The sequence below is a fragment of the Sciurus carolinensis genome, chromosome 15 (genome assembly GCF_902686445.1).
Source record: "Sciurus carolinensis chromosome 15, mSciCar1.2, whole genome shotgun sequence".
Lineage (NCBI taxonomy): Eukaryota > Metazoa > Chordata > Mammalia > Rodentia > Sciuridae > Sciurus > Sciurus carolinensis.
The window spans coordinates 5,975,617-5,995,371 of NC_062227.1; positions in this window are offsets into that span (position 1 = coordinate 5,975,617).

Consider the following 19,755-nt stretch of genomic DNA (forward strand, 5'->3'; position numbering starts at 1 on the left):
GTTGCATAAAAGGCTCCGCCCCTGAGCAACAGTGATCAAGAGGGTGTGGTCCTGAGGCCGGGTAAACAGGATAAACCAGAGACCCTCACGCATGGCTGCTGGGAATGCGGAGTGGTGTAACCCGTTCAGAAAACAACCTGGCAGAAAACAACTCAGGGGTTAAACACAGTCCCCACGTGACTGCTGTTCCACACCTAGGGCCAAACCAAGAGAAACGAAAACAAGGCACTCGAGCAACACGATGCAGCCTCATTCTCCGTAGCCAAAGGCAGGCCGACCCATCAACGGATGAGCAGGTCAACAAGATAGTTCTTACTGAGCAATCCAGAGGAATTGTGGGGGGCATGAGAGACTTGGGGCCGATCAAGGGAAAGGAGACCCCGAGAGGCAGGGACACCCGCACGCTCTATGGATGATGCTGGGACACACAGCTGCCTGAACCAGGAAGTCCCTCACAGCACCAGACCATCCAGAGACTGATGGCCAGGACTTGGCTCCCAGGAGACAAGTGGGGCAATGCGGGTGGGGGAGTCAGTGGGTCGGAGAGCTCTGAGCTAGTAGCCCTGTGGGGTCTTACCCACACGGTCTCGTTAGAGGCCCGCAGGTGAGGTGAGGTTTCACGGGGTGAGCAGAGCAGGCAAGCCCTGGATGATCAAAAACCTGCTTGATGAGGTTACCCTTCCTTCCTCTCTCTCTCTCTCTCTCTCTCTCTCTCTCTCTCTCTCTCTCTCTCTTTCTCTTTTTCTTTCTCTTTCTTTCTCTCTCTCACTTTGTCTCTTTCTCTCTCTTCCTTTCCTTCTCTTTCTCTCTCTCTCTTTCTCTTTTTCTCTTTCTCTTTCTCTCTCTCTTTCTCTTTCTCTCTCTTTCTCTCTTTCGTTCTTCCTTTGTCTCTTTCTCTCTTCCTTTCCTTCCTTTCTCTCTCTTTCTCTCTTTTTCTTTCTCTTTCTCTCTCTTTCTCTCTCTCACTTTGTCTCTTTCTCTCTCTTCCTTTCCTTCTCTTTCTCTCTCTCTCTCTCTTTCTTTCTCTCTCTTTCTTTCTTCCTTTGCCTCTTTCTCTCTCTTCCTTTCCTTCTCTTTCTCTCTCTCTCTCTCTCTTTCTTTCTTTTTCTTTTCTTTCTTTCTTTTGTACCTGGGGGTGTTTAACTACTAAACCACATCCCCAGCCCATTTTATTTTTAATCTTGAGACAGGGTCTTGCTGAGTTGCTGAAGCTGGCCTTGAACTTGCCATCCTCCTGCCTCAGCCTCCTACATGGTTGGTTGATGAGGTTGTTCTTAAAATAACTGGATGTGTTCCGTTTTTAGTTTGGCACCTTTCGTGGGCTTTTGTGTTAAGTGAGTCTTGGTCTGCAGTGAAAAATGAACCACGCAGAGGCCATGTTGGCTCATTTGTGTACAGGAATGCGGTAGCGACAGGTGCCTAGGACTGAAGCACCTCGGCCACGCTATGCTGTTAAAAAAAAAAAAAGCCTGCCTCGGAAGACGGCATGCTGTGTGCCGCCTCGTGAGCTGCGCAGACAGGCTCGTTCACAGAGCTGGAGCAGAGCAGAGGTCGCGGGAGAGAGGATGGCGCTGCAGCTGAGGGGCTCAGAGCTTCTTCTGGGCGACGAAAGCATCCTGAAGCGATGGTGGTGCAGGTTGCACAGCTGTGAGCACGTGGAAACCATCAGATGGTGTTCTTTAAATGCACAGAGTTGACGGCATTCAATTAAGACTGTTGCAAAACGGAAGCCAGAAAAATGTTTAAAAGGCTCCACCCACAGGCTGCTTTTCCTAGCACTGATGTTTCAGCATTCAATATTCAAGAGTAATTCAGTATTAAACGAGCAGACCAGTCCTCCTTTCACTAGGACGTATCACCACAAAAACTGTTAAAAGGGCCCCACTTTTAACACAGATGCACTCCTGCTGCCTGGCTTGACTGTCACTAGGTCTAGATTTTCCAATCTGAACATTGTACCCAGGTTGATGAGTAACTGGAGACACATTTATTTTTTTTAATTCAAATTTACAGAAAACTTGCAAGAATACTGTAAAGAACTTTACTATCACCTTCACCCCGGGGTCACCAACTGCTAGCATTTCACATTTGTGTGCTGTCTCTCCATATCTATCTACATAAATACCATACACCTATCTCCACATCCACCTATGTAAACAGATCCACATCCATATGAATAGATATATGATATCTACAGACAAGAGATCCACATCCATATGAATACATATATGATATCTACAGACAAGAGGTCCACATCCATATGAATAGATATATGATATCTACAGACAAGAGATCCACATCCATATGAATAGATATATGGTATCCACAGACAATAGGTCCACATCCATATGAATAGATATATGGTATCTACAGACAATAGGTCCACATCCATATGAATAGATATATGGCATCTACAGACAAGAGATCCACATCCATATGAATAGATATATGGTATCTACAGATAATAGGTCCACATCCATATGAATAGATATATGATATCTACAGACAAGAGATCCACATCCATATGAATAGATATATGGTATCTACAGACAAGAGATCCACATCCATATGAATAGATATATGATATCTACAGACAAGAGATCCACATCCATATGAATAGATATCTGGTATCTACAGACAATAGGTCCACATCCATATGAATAGATATATGATATCTACAGACAAGAGATCCACATCCATATGAATAGATATATGATATCTACAACAATAGGTCCACATCCATATGAATAGATACATGATATCTACAGACAAGAGATCCACATCCATATGAATAGATATCTGGTATCTACATACAATAGGTCCACATCCATATGAATAGATATATGATATCTACAGACAAGAGATCCACATCCATATGAATAGATATATGATATCTACAGAAAAGAGATCCACATCCATATGAATAGATATATGGTATCTACAGACAATAGGTCCACATCCATATGAATAGATATATGGTATCTACAGACAAGAGATCCACATCCATATGAATAGATATATGATATCTATAGACAAGAGATCCACATCCATATGAATGGATATATGATATCTACAACAATAGGTCCACATCCATATGAATAGATATATGATATCTACAGACAAGAGATCCACATCCATATGAATAGATATCTGGTATCTACAGACAATAGGTCCACATCCATATGAATAGATATATGGTATCTACAGACAAGAGGTCCACATCCATATGAATAGATATATGATATCTACAACAATAGGTCCACATCCATATGAATAGATATATGATATCTACAGACAAGAGATCCACATCCATATGAATAGATATCTTGTATCTACAGACAATAGGTCCACATCCATATGAATAGATATATGGTATCTACAGACAATAGGTCCACATCCATATGAATAGATATATGATATCTACAACAATAGGTCCACATCCATATGAATAGATACATGATATCTACAGACAAGAGATCCACATCCATATGAATAGATATCTGGTATCTACATACAATAGGTCCACATCCATATGAATAGATACATGATATCTACAGACAAGAGATCCACATCCATATGAATAGATATATGATATCTACAGACAAGAGATCCACATCCATATGAATAGATATATGATATCTACAGACAAGAGATCCACATCCATATGAATAGATATATGATATCTACAGACAAGAGATCCACATCCATATGAATAGATATATGATATCTACAGACAAGAGGTCCATATCCATATGAATAGATATATGGTATCTACAGACAAGAGATCCACATCCATATGAATAGATATATGATATCTACAGACAAGAGGTCCATATCATATGAATAGATATATGGTATCTACAGACAAGAGATCCACATCCATATGAATAGATATATGGTATCTACAGACAAGAGATCCACATCCATATGAATAGATATATGATATCTACAGACAAGAGATCCACATCCATATGAATAGATATATGATATCTACAACAATAGGTCCACATCCATATGAATATATATCTGGTATCTACAGACAATAGGTCCACATCCATATGAATAGATATATGATATCTACAACAATAGGTCCACATCCATATGAATAGATACATGATATCTACAGACAAGAGATCCACATCCATATGAATAGATATCTGGTATCTACATACAATAGGTCCACATCCATATGAATAGATATATGATATCTACAGACAGGAGATCCACATCCATATGAATAGATATATGGTATCTACAGACAAGAGATCCACATCCATATGAATAGATATATGATATCTACAGACAAGAGATCCACATCCATATGAATAGATATATGATATCTACAGACAAGAGATCCACATCCATATGAATAGATATATGATATCTACAGACAAGAGGTCCACAACCATATGAATAGATATATGGTATCTACAGACAATAGGTCCACATCCATATGAATAGATATATGATATCTACAGACAAGAGGTCCACATCCATATGAATAGATATATGATATCTACAGACAAGAGATCCACATCCATATGAATAGATATATGGTATCAACAGACAATAGGTCCACATCCATATGAATAGATATATGATATCTACAGACAAGAGATCCACATCCATACGAATAGATATATGGTATCTACAGACAAGAGATCCACATCCATATGAATAGATATATGGTATCTACAGACAATAGATCCACATCCATACGAATAGATATATGGTATCTACAGACAAGAGATCCACATCCATATGAATAGATATCTGGTATCTACATACAATAGGTCCACATCCATATGAATAGATATATGATATCTACAGACAGGAGATCCACATCCATATGAATAGATATATGATATCTACAGACAAGAGATCCACATCCATATGAATAGATATATGATATCTACAGACAAGAGATCCACATCCATATGAATAGATATATGGTATCTACAGACAATAGATCCACATCCATACGAATAGATATATGGTATCTACAGACAAGAGATCCACATCCATATGAATAGATATCTGGTATCTACATACAATAGGTCCACATCCATATGAATAGATATATGATATCTACAGACAGGAGATCCACATCCATATGAATAGATATATGATATCTACAGACAAGAGATCCACATCCATATGAATAGATATATGATATCTACAGACAAGAGATCCACATCCATATGAATAGATATATGATATCTACAGACAAGAGATCCACATCCATATGAATAGATATATGATATCTACAGACAAGAGATCCACATCCATATGAATAGATATATGGTATCTACAGACAATAGGTCCACATCCATATGAATAGATATATGATATCTACAGACAAGAGGTCCACATCCATATGAATAGATATATGATATCTACAGACAAGAGATCCACATCCATATGAATAGATATATGGTATCAACAGACAATAGGTCCACATCCATATGAATAGATATATGATATCTACAGACAAGAGATCCACATCCATACGAATAGATATATGGTATCTACAGACAAGAGATCCACATCCATATGAATAGATATATGGTATCTACAGACAATAGATCCACATCCATACGAATAGATATATGGTATCTACAGACAAGAGATCCACATCCATATAAATAGATATATGATATCTACAGACAAGAGATCCACAACCATACGAATAGATATATGGTACTACAGACAAGAGGTCCACATCCATATGAATAGATATATGATATCTACAGACAATAGGTCCACATCCATATGAATAGATATATGATATCTACAGAGAAGAGGTCCACATCCATATGAATAGATATATGGTATCCACAGACAATAGGTCCACATCCATATGAATAGATATATGGTATCTACAGACAAGAGATCCACATCCATATGAATAGATATATGATATCTACAGACAAGAGGTCCACATCCATATGAATAGATATATGGTATCTACAGACAATAGATCCACATCCATATGAATAGATATATGGTATCCACAGACAATAGGTCCACATCCATATGAATAGATATATGGTATCTATAGACAATAGGTCCACATCCATATGAATAGATATATGGTATCTACAGACAATAGGTCCACATCCATATTAATAGATATATGGTATCTACAGACAAGAGATCCACATCCATATGAATAGATATATGATATCTACAGACAAGAGATCCACATCCATATGAATAGATATATGGTATCTACAGACAAGAGATCCACATCCATATGAACAGATATATGGTATCTACAGACAAGAGATCCACATCCATATGAATAGATATATGGTATCTACAGACAATAGGTCCACATCCATATGAATAGATATATGGTATCTACAGACAAGAGATCCACATCCATATGAATACATATATGATATCTACAGACAAGAGATCCACATCCATATGAATAGATATATGATATCTACAGACAAGAGATCCACATCCATATGAATAGATATATGGTATCTACAGACAAGAGGTCCATATCCATATGAATAGATATATGGTATCTACAGACAAGAGATCCACATCCATATGAATAGATATATGATATCTACAGACAAGAGGTCCATATCATATGAATAGATATATGGTATCTACAGACAAGAGATCCACATCCATATGAATAGATATATGGTATCTACAGACAATAGGTCCACATCCATATGAATAGATATATGGTATCTACAGACAAGAGATCCACATCCATATGAATAGATATATGATATCTACAGACAAGAGATCCACATCCATATGAATAGATATATGATATCTACAGACAAGAGATCCACATCCATATGAATAGATATATGGTATCTACAGACAATAGGTCCACATCCATATGAATAGATATATGATATCTACAGACAAGAGGTCCACATCCATATGAATAGATATATGATATCTACAGACAAGAGATCCACATCCATATGAATAGATATATGGTATCAACAGACAATAGGTCCACATCCATATGAATAGATATATGATATCTACAGACAAGAGATCCACATCCATACGAATAGATATATGGTATCTACAGACAAGAGATCCACATCCATATGAATAGATATATGGTATCTACAGACAATAGATCCACATCCATACGAATAGATATATGGTATCTACAGACAAGAGATCCACATCCATATGAATAGATATATGATATCTACAGACAAGAGATCCACAACCATACGAATAGATATATGGTACTACAGACAAGAGGTCCACATCCATATGAATAGATATATGATATCTACAGACAATAGGTCCACATCCATATGAATAGATATATGATATCTACAGAGAAGAGGTCCACATCCATATGAATAGATATATGGTATCCACAGACAATAGGTCCACATCCATATGAATAGATATATGGTATCTACAGACAAGAGATCCACATCCATATGAATAGATATATGATATCTACAGACAAGAGGTCCACATCCATATGAATAGATATATGGTATCTACAGACAATAGATCCACATCCATATGAATAGATATATGGTATCCACAGACAATAGGTCCACATCCATATGAATAGATATATGGTATCTATAGACAATAGGTCCACATCCATATGAATAGATATATGGTATCTACAGACAATAGGTCCACATCCATATTAATAGATATATGGTATCTACAGACAAGAGATCCACATCCATATGAATAGATATATGATATCTACAGACAAGAGATCCACATCCATATGAATAGATATATGGTATCTTCAGACAAGAGATCCACATCCATATGAACAGATATATGGTATCTACAGACAAGAGATCCACATCCATATGAATAGATATATGGTATCTACAGACAATAGGTCCACATCCATATGAATAGATATATGGTATCTACAGACAAGAGATCCACATCCATATGAATACATATATGATATCTACAGACAAGAGATCCACATCCATATGAATAGATATATGATATCTACAGACAAGAGATCCACATCCATATGAATAGATATATGGTATCTACAGACAAGAGGTCCATATCCATATGAATAGATATATGGTATCTACAGACAAGAGATCCACATCCATATGAATAGATATATGGTATCTACAGACAATAGGTCCACATCCATATGAATAGATATATGGTATCTACAGACAAGAGATCCACATCCATATGAATAGATATATGATATCTACAGACAAGAGGTCCATATCATATGAATAGATATATGGTATCTACAGACAAGAGATCCACATCCATATGAATAGATATATGGTATCTACAGACAATAGGTCCACATCCATATGAATAGATATATGGTATCTACAGACAAGAGATCCACATCCATATGAATAGATATATGATATCTACACACAGAGAGACAACATAGGTAGACACAGGTATCCATATCTGCCTAGCTACCTACTAGCACCCAGAGGGAGAAAGACCATGTAATAGGCCATCTGGATCTGCCTTCTTTCAGCATAGTGTTGGCAGGTCCTCCATTGTAGCACACATGGGTACTTCCTTCCTGTGTATACAGGAGCCGAAAATGGCCCTGGAGTACCCTTCTCTCCATCACTCACTTCCCTCCTGCTACTGGAAATCCATTAATTCCAAAACATGCTGGTACCAAACTCAAAACTGTACACATCCAGTTGTTTTAAGAATTGCTTTAACTAGCAGATTTTCAGGTATTTAGGACTTTCCTGCTTTGCATACTCCTTGATGTGTGTTTGTGTATGTGTGTGTGTGTGTGTGTGTGTGTTTGTGTAATAGATATAATATTTATTAGATAGATGGATAGATATTTAGAGTGCAGAATTATTTGACATGTCCTTTCACCCTTAAATGCGAAACAAAAAACTCTATATTATCAAATTCAGAGACATAACACTGATATGCTACTAATATTTAACATGGCGTGGACCTTACGTAATCGTTCTAATAAGACCCTTTACAATTCTCCCCCTGATCCATAGCCCTGCCCAGGATCACACAGTGCCTTTGGCTATCACGTGTCTTTGGTCTCCTTTAATCTTAAATTGGTCCTCAGTTTTGGTCTTTCAGGGCATTCGTTTTTCTTGAAGAGCACAGGCCAGTTCTGCAGAATGTCCTCGGTTTGGGTCTGTGTGACGTGTCCTCCTGAAGATAGTCCAGTTTTGCATTTTCAGAAAGGGTTGTGTAATGGTAAGCGATGGCCACAGCAAAGACATGGGGTTCTGATCCCTGGGACCTGTAAATGTCCCCTTTGTTTGGGAAAAGGGTCTTTGCAGGTGTGATTAAACTGAGGATCTTGAGACGGGGAGAAGATCCTGGATCATCTGCCTGGGTCCTGAAGGCGACCATGTGACTGTGAGCAAGAGGCAGCGGGAGAGCTGACGACGTCCCAAGAAGGGGAGCTGGCACGGTGGCACCGGGGAGCCGGGCCGCCGGGAGCTGGAGGCCAGGGAGGCTGTGCCCACAGCCGCTGGACGGAGGGCGGCCCGCCAGCACTGGGTTTTGCCTCTGACTCTGCTTTCAGGCTGGCAGCCGCTAGATCTGAGAGGGTGAACCTCTGCCGCGCTTAGCCATCAGGTGACCTTTAGGGCCACCACAGGAACACGCAGCAGAAGCAGCTCAGCAGTGCCTGCGTCCCTCTGCCCACGTTGGGCACACGGGGCCGTTTTGTCCGCCCTGGTCACGTGGCAGAGGGATGTCTTCCAGTTCTCTCCACCGCAGGGTTCTGACTCTCCCTTCTGCGATTAATCAGTAACTCGTGGGGAGACCTCTGGGACTTCTTAAGCGTCCCTCTTGCCATTGAGCTTACCCACTTACTTTTAGCATCTTCATCCTGATTCCCGCCTCATATTACTGCCAGGGATACAAGGGTGGCCTTCATGAATTTGGTAGTGGGCATTAAATGACAGGAGGCTTATCTTCTCTACATTTTCCAATTTATCCTTTTCTTTCCATCAACGTGAATGCATAGATGACTAGAGTTGAAAGATCGGCCATCCCTGTCAGGGTCATTCTTTGGGGGAGGATCTGCAGAAACCTGCATCTAGACCCCACATGAACATGGGTCTGCTCGGCGGGTTCCCTGATCAGCGGCCGTGCTCACTACAGACGGTGACACCAAGGAAAGGGGCTGACGGGTCTCGGCCTTCGCGGACTGTCCAGAGCTGTTTCCAAGGCGCTGAACTAGGAGCCTCCGTGAGAGGGGGCTGGTCACAGCATCGGGGGTCGAACTGTGTTCCCCCAAATGCCTACGTCAACATCCTGACCCTGGGGATCTCAGAAGGTGATCCTGCCTGCAGAGAGGGTCTTTCCAGAGGCAGTCACGGGCAGGTGAGGTCACTTGGGGGGGCCTGAGCCAATGTGACCTGTCTTATAAGAGGGGCGGCCTGGATGCTTAGAGAGGTGGTGTAAGCGGCCTTGCTGGGTTTGGACTCGGGGCTGTTACCCTTCCTTGTGTTCTGTTCATCTTTGGAATATGACGTGTGTCCAGTCCCACCACTGTGTCTGTCTTGGGTACACATAACTGGTCGGGTCTCCAGGCTCACAGCCGGGAGGGAGTTTGCCGCCGGATGAATCCTGCCTTGAGTCTGACCGCTGTCGGACTCGGATGAGCTCTGGATTTCACTTTCCAGTTGATGCTGGACCTGTGGGACTATTAGGATGGAAGGATGCATTTTGCATATGAGCAGGACACGATTTGGGGGTTCCTGGGTAGAATGCTATGGTTCAGATGTTTTTGTCTTTTCCAAAATTCTCGTACTGGACACTTAGTCTCCAGCAGGACAGTGTGGGAAGTGGGGCCTCTCGGGAGATGCTTAGGCGGGGAATCCACGCCGGTCAAGAAGGCTCGCAGGAGCGGGTGCCCAGCTTCTGTCCTGCCCTGTGAGGACGCAGCGCCTCCTCTCTGGAAGACCAGCGCCACGTTGCCTTCTTGGAACCAGAGACCTGGAACCAGCCCGGCCTTGATCTGGACTTCCGAGCCTTAGAAGTGTGAGAAATAAACTTCTGCTGTTTATAAATCACCTGGTCTTGGATGTTGTTAGAGCAGCACAGACAGACGGAGAACCAAAGTGACCCACCTGGGGCGCATGTCCCAAGGCTCTTCTGGGGACGCAGGAGTGCTTCCTGGGGGCTCCCAGGGGAGACAGTCACCCTGGGGACCTGGAAACAGGGCGGACTCCGGCCACCCAGTGCTGGGCCAACACTGCATTAACATACAGGTGCTTTTCTAGAAAAGAGTCCCATCAGGACCAAGAGGTCGCAGCAAACAGTGCCATTTCTAAACTGTCCCAGAGGACCACCTAAACATGATTTGGGGCTGCACCCCACAACAGATCTTTACTTCTGGTCCCGTCGAAAGTTATTTTCTCTGGTTTTCTTATATCCCCTCAACTTCCCCCAACAACCCACAACCCAGAACACCCAAGATCAATTCACTCCATTCTGTTGTGGGTCAGAGGAAAGGAAAGAAAACCTGAGAAATCCATTAGGCAAGCACCATAGGCTTGTCATGTGTTGTGGTGTGTGTGTGTGTGTGTGTGTGTGTGTGGTGTGGGGGGTGTGGTGTGTGTGTGTGTGGTGTGTGTGATATGTGTGTGGTGTGTGTGGTATGTGTGTGTGGTGTGTGTGTGTGTGGTGTGTGGTGTGTGTGTGTGTATGTGTGTGGTATGATATGTGTGTGTGGTGTATGGGGTGTGTGTGTGTGTGTGTGTGTGTTCTGTGTGTGATATATGTGTGTGTGTGGTGTGTGGTGTATGCTATGTGTGTAGTGTGTGGTGTATGCTATCTGTGTGGTGTGTGTGTGTGCGTGGTGTGTGTGATTGTGTGTGGAATGTGCGTGGTGTGTGTGTGTGTGTGGTGTGTGTGGTTGTGTGTGGAATGTGCGTGGTGTGTGTGTGTGTGTGTGGTGTGTGTGGTTGTGTGTGGAATGTGCGTGGTGTGTGTGTGTGGTGTGTGTGGTTGTGTGTGGAATGTGTGTGGTGTGTGGTGTGTGTGTGTGTGTGTGTGTGGAGCTGGGATGGAGCCCAGCTCCCTGCACTGGCCGAGCCACTGCTCTGCCCCACAGGCACACTCCCAGCCCAGGACTCTGGCCATGAACCTGAGCTCAGGCAGGAGGAGGTTCAGGGAGATCTGGAGCCTCGACTTGCTCACCAATTCTTGTGTAGCTCGTCTCCGGTCCTCCTTCCATTTCCAGGAGGACTTTTTACTGAATCCTGGGGCTTAGTCTCTGAAAAGGGCTGGGTCTGGGGAGGCTACCAGGCTTCATCACTCCGGGGTCTTAGCAGCCTCGGCAGGGCTAGGCCGCAGTTGCAAAAGTAAACAGGACCCCCAGGGAGCCCTTCAGGGCCTGTGCGGAGACAGCCGGGCGAGGCTGGTGTTCATCCCTCCAGGAAAACGTCTGAGCACAGCTGTTACCCTCCTGACTGCCACCCAAGCGGCTGCGCTTTCAAACATGGCTTGAACTCCAGGCAGTTTCCATTTATAAAAATTCTTTTGCCAAATGCTCTTTCCAATAACAATATTCCCATGTGTGCCTTCGGCTTCTGATATTTTTCTTATGAATTAATCTGCTACGACAGGGTCCTCTTGTCCTGTGGCTGTGTGTGTCCACAAATGACCCCACCCCCACCCTGTGGTTTTGAGACCTCCTGCTTTGGCCCCGGAACCCAGAAGAGCGGGGCTGCCTTCCCTTCATTCCTGGGAGCTTATCTTACCCGGCGGCACGCTCTGTGCAGGCCTCTGGGCCAGATGTGCAGCCGTCTCAGGGAGGACGGCGTCCCCAGGGACACCACACGTTCTCTGGCCAGCTTTCTGGAGAAAGAGAGACGAGGAGAAGGCGGGCTGCCTTTGGAGATTCCATCTCCAACACCAATCACCTCCAAACCAGGGACGCCGCTGTCCTCCGGGGTGGGCACTTGGAAGCACGTGTCCTTATCCCCGGGCCTGGCCGCACCCACGCCAATCAGACTCTGCAGCAGGAGCCCGGGGAGTGTTTCTGGAAGCTCCTCGGATGGCTGATGTGGCTGCTAAGGTTGAAACCACTTCCCGGGCTCGAGGACACCCTCACAGCCACCTACCCGCCAGGATGCAGGGCACAGGTGGAACGGGATCTACCAACAACCATGTCCACCAAACTGACCAGCCTGCAGGGATCTGGCCATCTGGGCAGGTCCACCCCTTCGCAGGCTCTCTCCTCTGCTGCGTGGAGCTTGGGGTCAAGCCCAGCAGCCGCGCCTGGGGAATTGTACGTGACCGCCACCAGCAAAGGGGGACCCTGCCTGTCTTAGAGATGAGATCCCTGAAGTGACGCTGCTTTTCACATCATACACACTCTGACATCTACAGCCATGAACTCGTGATGTTTTAATACTTGTTGTCGCTTTTGCATTTTTCTAGTATGGGTTTTTCCATAATAATCAACAGAATTACAAACATGGTTATGATTTTGACCTTAAATGTCCCCCACAAGCTTGGTCCCAGGTAATGGTGCTGTTGGGATGTGGTAGGAACTGTAGGAGGTGGGGCTTCACTGGAGAAAGCAGGGAATCGGGGCTGCGCCACCCAAGGCTGTACTGGGACCCAGCCCCTCCTCTGTCTCTCTGCCCTCCACTGCCGTGAGGTGAGCCGCTCTGCTCCATCCTGTGCTCCCCAACATCTGCCTCGTCACAGACCCCAAGTGCTGGAACCAGTGATCACAGACTGAAACCTCTACACATATGTGCATGTGCGTATACATAGGTATGCATGAATACATTAATTTTTGTACATGCACACATACTGCGTATACTTAGGTACATACTTATGTATGGACCCCCCCCACACACACACACCTAGAAATGACTCCAAGATGACATTGGATTGGGTCAGAACTTAGAAAGGAAGCATGGGGCAGTTGACACTGTAATACAAAGCTGCTCCCCGGCCCTTTCCACTGCATCACAACCTGACTTGTCAGTCTGAAAGCTGCTCTGCCCGCCCTTTCCGGTGCAGCCATTTTCCCCGCCTCCCAACTACTGTCAGTCTGTGAACATCCTAGCTAGCTATTGGCTCCTCAGTCAGCTTGCAAGTATCCTTCTCTGTTATTGGTCCCCCGTTAGCCCTGCGGAATTCAACTGCTTCACTGTAGCTACCCCGCCATCTTTTCTCTTGCTTTTCTCTCCTACATACTTACCTACTTTCTCCTCCTCGCTTTTCACACTCTTTCTTGCACACTGCCCTTTCTCTTCCCCTTTCTTTCCCTCTCATTTTCTCTCTTACCCTGCAGGGAGACACTTTGTTTGTTTAATAAACTCCCTTCTGTGATTTCCCGTGTCCGGCGTGGTTTTCGTGGGATTCCTTACAGACACTCCTTTCCAGAAGCAACGAAAGTCCTTAGTGGGATTTCTGGTATTTTTATTCCATGGAAAATCACAGAAAGTGTACATTGAATCAAAGAAAATTGTAATAATTGGGCAATGACCAAAATGCTTCTTTTCCCTCCAATAGAAGACATTTATAATGATGAGACCTAGCGAATTCCAACATGATGTAAGTGGGAGAGAAAATTCAACAGGACACAGGAGGACCTTGGCAGAGGCTGTGCTGGCCACACAGTTGTGAAGGTATCCTCACCTGTGGACAGCAAGTCCCCGCAGGCGGGGCCTCCTCATTCTGCTGTCCAGCAGGTGCCCAGCGTCCACCCAGGTCCTCATTCAATAAGAATCAGAGAAATAAATGAATGGATTCAACTCTTTCAAATTTTCATTACAAAATTTACGAATCAGGTTTTAAGTTGAGGTGTGTATTTCAGAACATTATTGATGTTACCAGATAATGCCTCCCTCAGAACTCACTGATTTTTCCTCACCAATTTGTTCTAAAGAACTACTACAATAAAAAGCACTGGAACACCATAATCAATAAAGACAAAAAAAAAAAAAAAAAAACAATTTGCGAAGAAAGTAAGCATGAAAGAACTTATTCCAGACTCTAATATTAAATAAGGTTGGGACTTTTTTTTTAAGTCTCCATAAAACAGTTGTCCAATTGACTACTTCCGATCTATAAAGTGGATATTGCAGGGAGACGGGGAAGCTATTCACACATACATTTATGGAGGAAAGATATTTTAAATATGTTTCAACCAATAATAATGTAAAAATACCCAAGAGACTTGTGATGTGGAGCCAGAGGGAGTCTACAAGGTGAGGTTATGTCTGCCCCAGACGCCTTCGATGTACTTAGAAATGCTGCAGATACAGAATAAACCCATAATCTGGGAGGTGAGAAGGGAGGAGGGGGTCTTTGCCCTTGTGGCTTGGGCTAGCTCTGTCTTTTGAGGGGAAAGCAAACTGTGTATCTAAGCATTTTGGCATTTCAAGGTAGGGGAGATTTGGCTAGAGAGATCTTAAACTGTTTTAAATGCTAACATTTCATAGCATAATAGGAATGCCAAAGGGTTTGCATACTAAATCGAGGAAAGCAATTATTCTTTCTTACTTTCTAATAAAACTCTGTATCTCTTGAGATAATGTAAGCAATCTCTTATTGAGAAATGTGTGGGCTTGATGGGAATCCTACGGTCACCTCTGCTTGCAACAGGATTGAAACCCTACAGTGAGACTCGAAATGACCTTATTTCCTGGACAGAAGTGGTTAGGGTTTTAAATGCCCTGTCCACATTTATGGACATGCTTAGGTCACAGACTTGTGAATAAGACATGCTTATCGGCTTATAAATGGGTTATTGGGAACATGGAACCCACACTAGGTTTGCATCCTTGGGTATAATCTACGCTCTGTAATTCAGAGTTGCTGAAGTCACTGTTCCTTTAAGTGACTTTGTCTTTAAACCTCTATGCATTTTATTCCCTTCCTCTACTTCTCCACTGAGCCAACGTTTAGTTTTCTTTCAAAACCTGGTTTCACCTTACCGGGACATTTTCCTTGATCTCTCAAACAGACTTTATTGCCCTTCGTCAGGTGCTGCCTCACACTTCAGGGGCTAAGTGAGAGCCTCACCGTGCATGAGCACACTCGAGGATAATTACCCGTCTCTCTACATCTCTCCCCATCGCTAGGCCGTGAAACCCTGCAGGGCAGGGATGATGTTTTATTTATCTCAGGATGGCTGGTGCTAGTCTGGAAGTAAGCAAGATGGAAAGCTCCAACAAAAGAAACAAAGCCTTGGCACCCAGGAAACAAAGCTTCAACTCACGAGGATAGCCACAGCAAGGCCCTCAACGAGAGCTGAGCAGCAGGCACTAAGATCAGCCAGCAGAGGAAGAGGCCAAGAACAGAAGGTCCTGGGAGAAAGGCCTTCATGGGGAAAAAAGAGAGAGAGAGAGAACCTGATATGGTGGAGACTCAGGGAGGAGAAGCGGAACTGAAGCTATAATGAAGGCAGATTGTGCAAAAAAAAAAAAAAAAAAAGGCTAGTCAAAACTCTAGGAAAAACCAAAAACTTTACAAGAAAAGAAATTGTTCATGTTTTGGAGCATGGAGTAAATTTTATTCACAGGGTCGCAAAATAGAAATTTGATTATTAATTTAACTACAAATAGTGACATATTGTATCAGGACAGAAATGGAGAAGAGACATATACTAAATTAGCACCAATGAAATCTGAGCCGAAGTTGTTGGTAGGATTTATGGAAAAGTTCCTTTAAAAGGCCAAAACCACATGGGGCACCCCCTTTTCCTTTCTCTTGTCTCTTTCTTGCCAGATGTGAGGATTCCAGTGTTTTTATGGTGGATCTATAATTGATTGGAATCCAAGTTCCTTCTATCTTTCTGCTCCCAATGTCTGGATTCTCTTATGTCAGAAATAAACAAATCTTTATCTTGTTTAAGCAACTTCTGCTGGATCTCTGTCCTGGCAGCGGAGCACGATTCCTATCTGATACAAGACATATAGCAGGTTATTAAGAGATACAGAGCTGACCATGCCAGGAAAGCAGCCCTCGCCCCGTTAGACCACGCGGGACATGCACAGTGTTGGCGTGTGGAAGGGAGGTGCAGCGCAGCACTGACCGCAAGAGCACCCCTTGTGGGGGTGATGAGTGAGCGCATTGGGACAGCCAGGACAATCAGGGGTACAGCCATTGTGCCTAATTCCTAATAAGATGCATGTGTCTGGCCGGCGATTCAAAGCAGTCTGAGTTCTGGAATCACTGTTTGGGGGAACAGGCTGCTGCTGCTGCTGCGGCGGCTCCAGGGCGGAGACTCTCTCTCCTCTCAGGACTCTCTCCTGCTTACAAGTCCCCGCTGAGAAGTCTCCTCCTTCCCGCCACCTCCAGCCAGGACGCCACAGCGGGTTGTTCAGAGTGCACTAAACTAGTCACTAACCTTTCTTTCCACTTGAGAAAGGGCACTTCTCTCTAAGTCACAGAAAGCCTCTGTATGGACGAGGGGCCCTGATCTCCCGTAGTCTTCTAATAAAGTCTAACGGTGGCTTCCGTGGTCTGCCTCTGCCTGTGTCCCTGAGCTCAGGGCCACTTCCCTCTGTCATGCCCCTCTGGCCCCGCAGCTTGCTCTTTGCACATTTGTGAACACTTTTCCCACCGGAGGACCCTACGTTTGCCCTTCTCTCACCCTGGGAATCAGTCCTCCATGTTTACATTAATTGGGTTCCCGTCCAGAGCACCCCCGGGTCACCCTGCCCAGTGTTGTCTTTCCTGATGTCACTTAGCGAAGCTCGTTGGCCTGTCTAGCATCTGCCTTCCCCTTAGTGCTCCATGACAAGGGGCTTTCTTGGTGGCAGGTTGGGTCCCCCAGGAAGCAGACTCTGGGAGGTGTACGAAGATTTCCCAGGGAGCACGCTCAGGAACCGCACCATAGGAAGGGAAAGGAAGGGGAGAGGAGAGGGAGTAGGACCGGGCAGAGGGAGAAGCCGGGCCCCGATGCAGCTCAACAGAAACCTCAGGCGGCCCCAGGGAGTCCTGGAAATAACAGGCCTCTGCAGAGCTGCCCCAGACGGGGCCAATAGACCGGTGCCCCTCTGTCACCTCTTGATCAGTCACTGGATGTGAAAGGCTCTCTAAAAGGGGCATGACCTTAAGGGATGCAGCTCTTTGTAGCTCAGGTGGTCCCCAAGGGGGCTGATAACTGAGAGACATGTGCCCACAACATCCCCCACAGTCTGGTGGCTTCCGGGGTCCTGGGGGTTCATCCCAGCATCCACCACGACTGTCTTTCCATCACTGTGTTCCCACTGCCTGCAACAGCACTTGGTCCCTTGGAGGGGCTTGGTAAGTTTTTGACAGATAAAGGAATAAGTCACACACAGGTCTCGGTGGCTTGAGGTTCGTCCTGTCCCCAGTAGCCATTACACGGATCACTCCAAGCCCTTGCGTTCCAATCTCGCATCTCAATCCCAAATGAACACGTCATTTCACGAATCTTGGAGCGGATCATCAGACGGGACAGATCTTCCTGTCCCTTGTGCCTTACCACCAAGGCAGAGGCCCGAGGGAGCCCTCCACAGCGCCCCGCCCCAGCCAGGCTGTTGGTCCAGGCAGGCCGCAGGCATCCGCCCCAGAGCTCGGCCGGGCCCTGGGCTTGGGCCTGTCCCCGTGTGGGGCAAGGCGAAGGCGCCTCTGTTCCGGGAATTCTCTGGGCGAGTCTTTGCTTATTCATGTCAGTCTCGCAGATTGACACTCCTGCCCCACAAAGGAGACGCCATGGTGACAAGGCCCTTCCCTCAGCAGAGAAGACTCCATAGACTGAAACACAGGCTTCCTTCACGTATACAGCTTCTTTATTCACAGATACTAACATTTATTCAGATGACGATTAGCTTCAAATGGAGGAATCCAGGGTATTAGGATCAGGAATTTGAAATGTCTTATTAGAAATTCAGGTAAAAGGGAGAATTAGAAACCATCCTGGGGGCTTAAAGTGTTTGACATGGTCCAGTGCATCCTTCCTAGGGTGAGCACCCCACGAGCCCCAGATTGCTGCAGAATCCTGTGGTAAGTCTTGGAGCAGTTCCCAAAGCTTCTGGAATCCTCTCCCTCTGGCACGTGATAGGTCATGAGGGCAGACATGACCGTTCGATTTGTTCAATGAAGAGTGAGTGGGCATGTCTTTAGTTTTTGTTGTTAAAACTGAGCACCACAGACTGTCGTTTATAAAGAATGGAGGTCTATTTCACTCACATTTCTGGAGGCTAAGAACATGGTGCCTGCCTCCAGTGAGAGGCTCTGGCTGCATCATAACATGGCAGAGGACATCACTTGCAAGACAGAGCCAGCATGCCAGCTTGGGGTCTCTCTTCCTCTATTTTTAAAGACACTGCCATTATGGGGATCCTATCTTCATGACTTCATTTAATCCTAATCATCCACCCAAGTCCCACCCCTAAATACCATTAACATGTCCACTTGGGGTTTAAGTTCTTAACACATGAACTTTTGGAGGTCACATCCAAAATGCAGCAGGAAGAGATGTGCATCATTTCCTGGCAAAAGTTTTAGGAAACAATGTGTGAGATTCTCCACGTTCCCTTTGTCCTGCCTCGTCGATGGCGGTAGCATGGATCAAGATGGCGCACCCATCAGCCTGGGTGTCTGATTGGCTATAGTGGTGATATGCAAATCTACTTTAAACACAGAGACGTAGGAACTGTTTGTTACTGAGGCATCACCTGGATTATCCTGACCAGTCAATACTTTCTCTCTTTGTCTCCATCTCTGTCTCTCTACACCTCTCACATAATTCTTTCTCACTGTAATCACCCTGACAAATCCAGACTGATG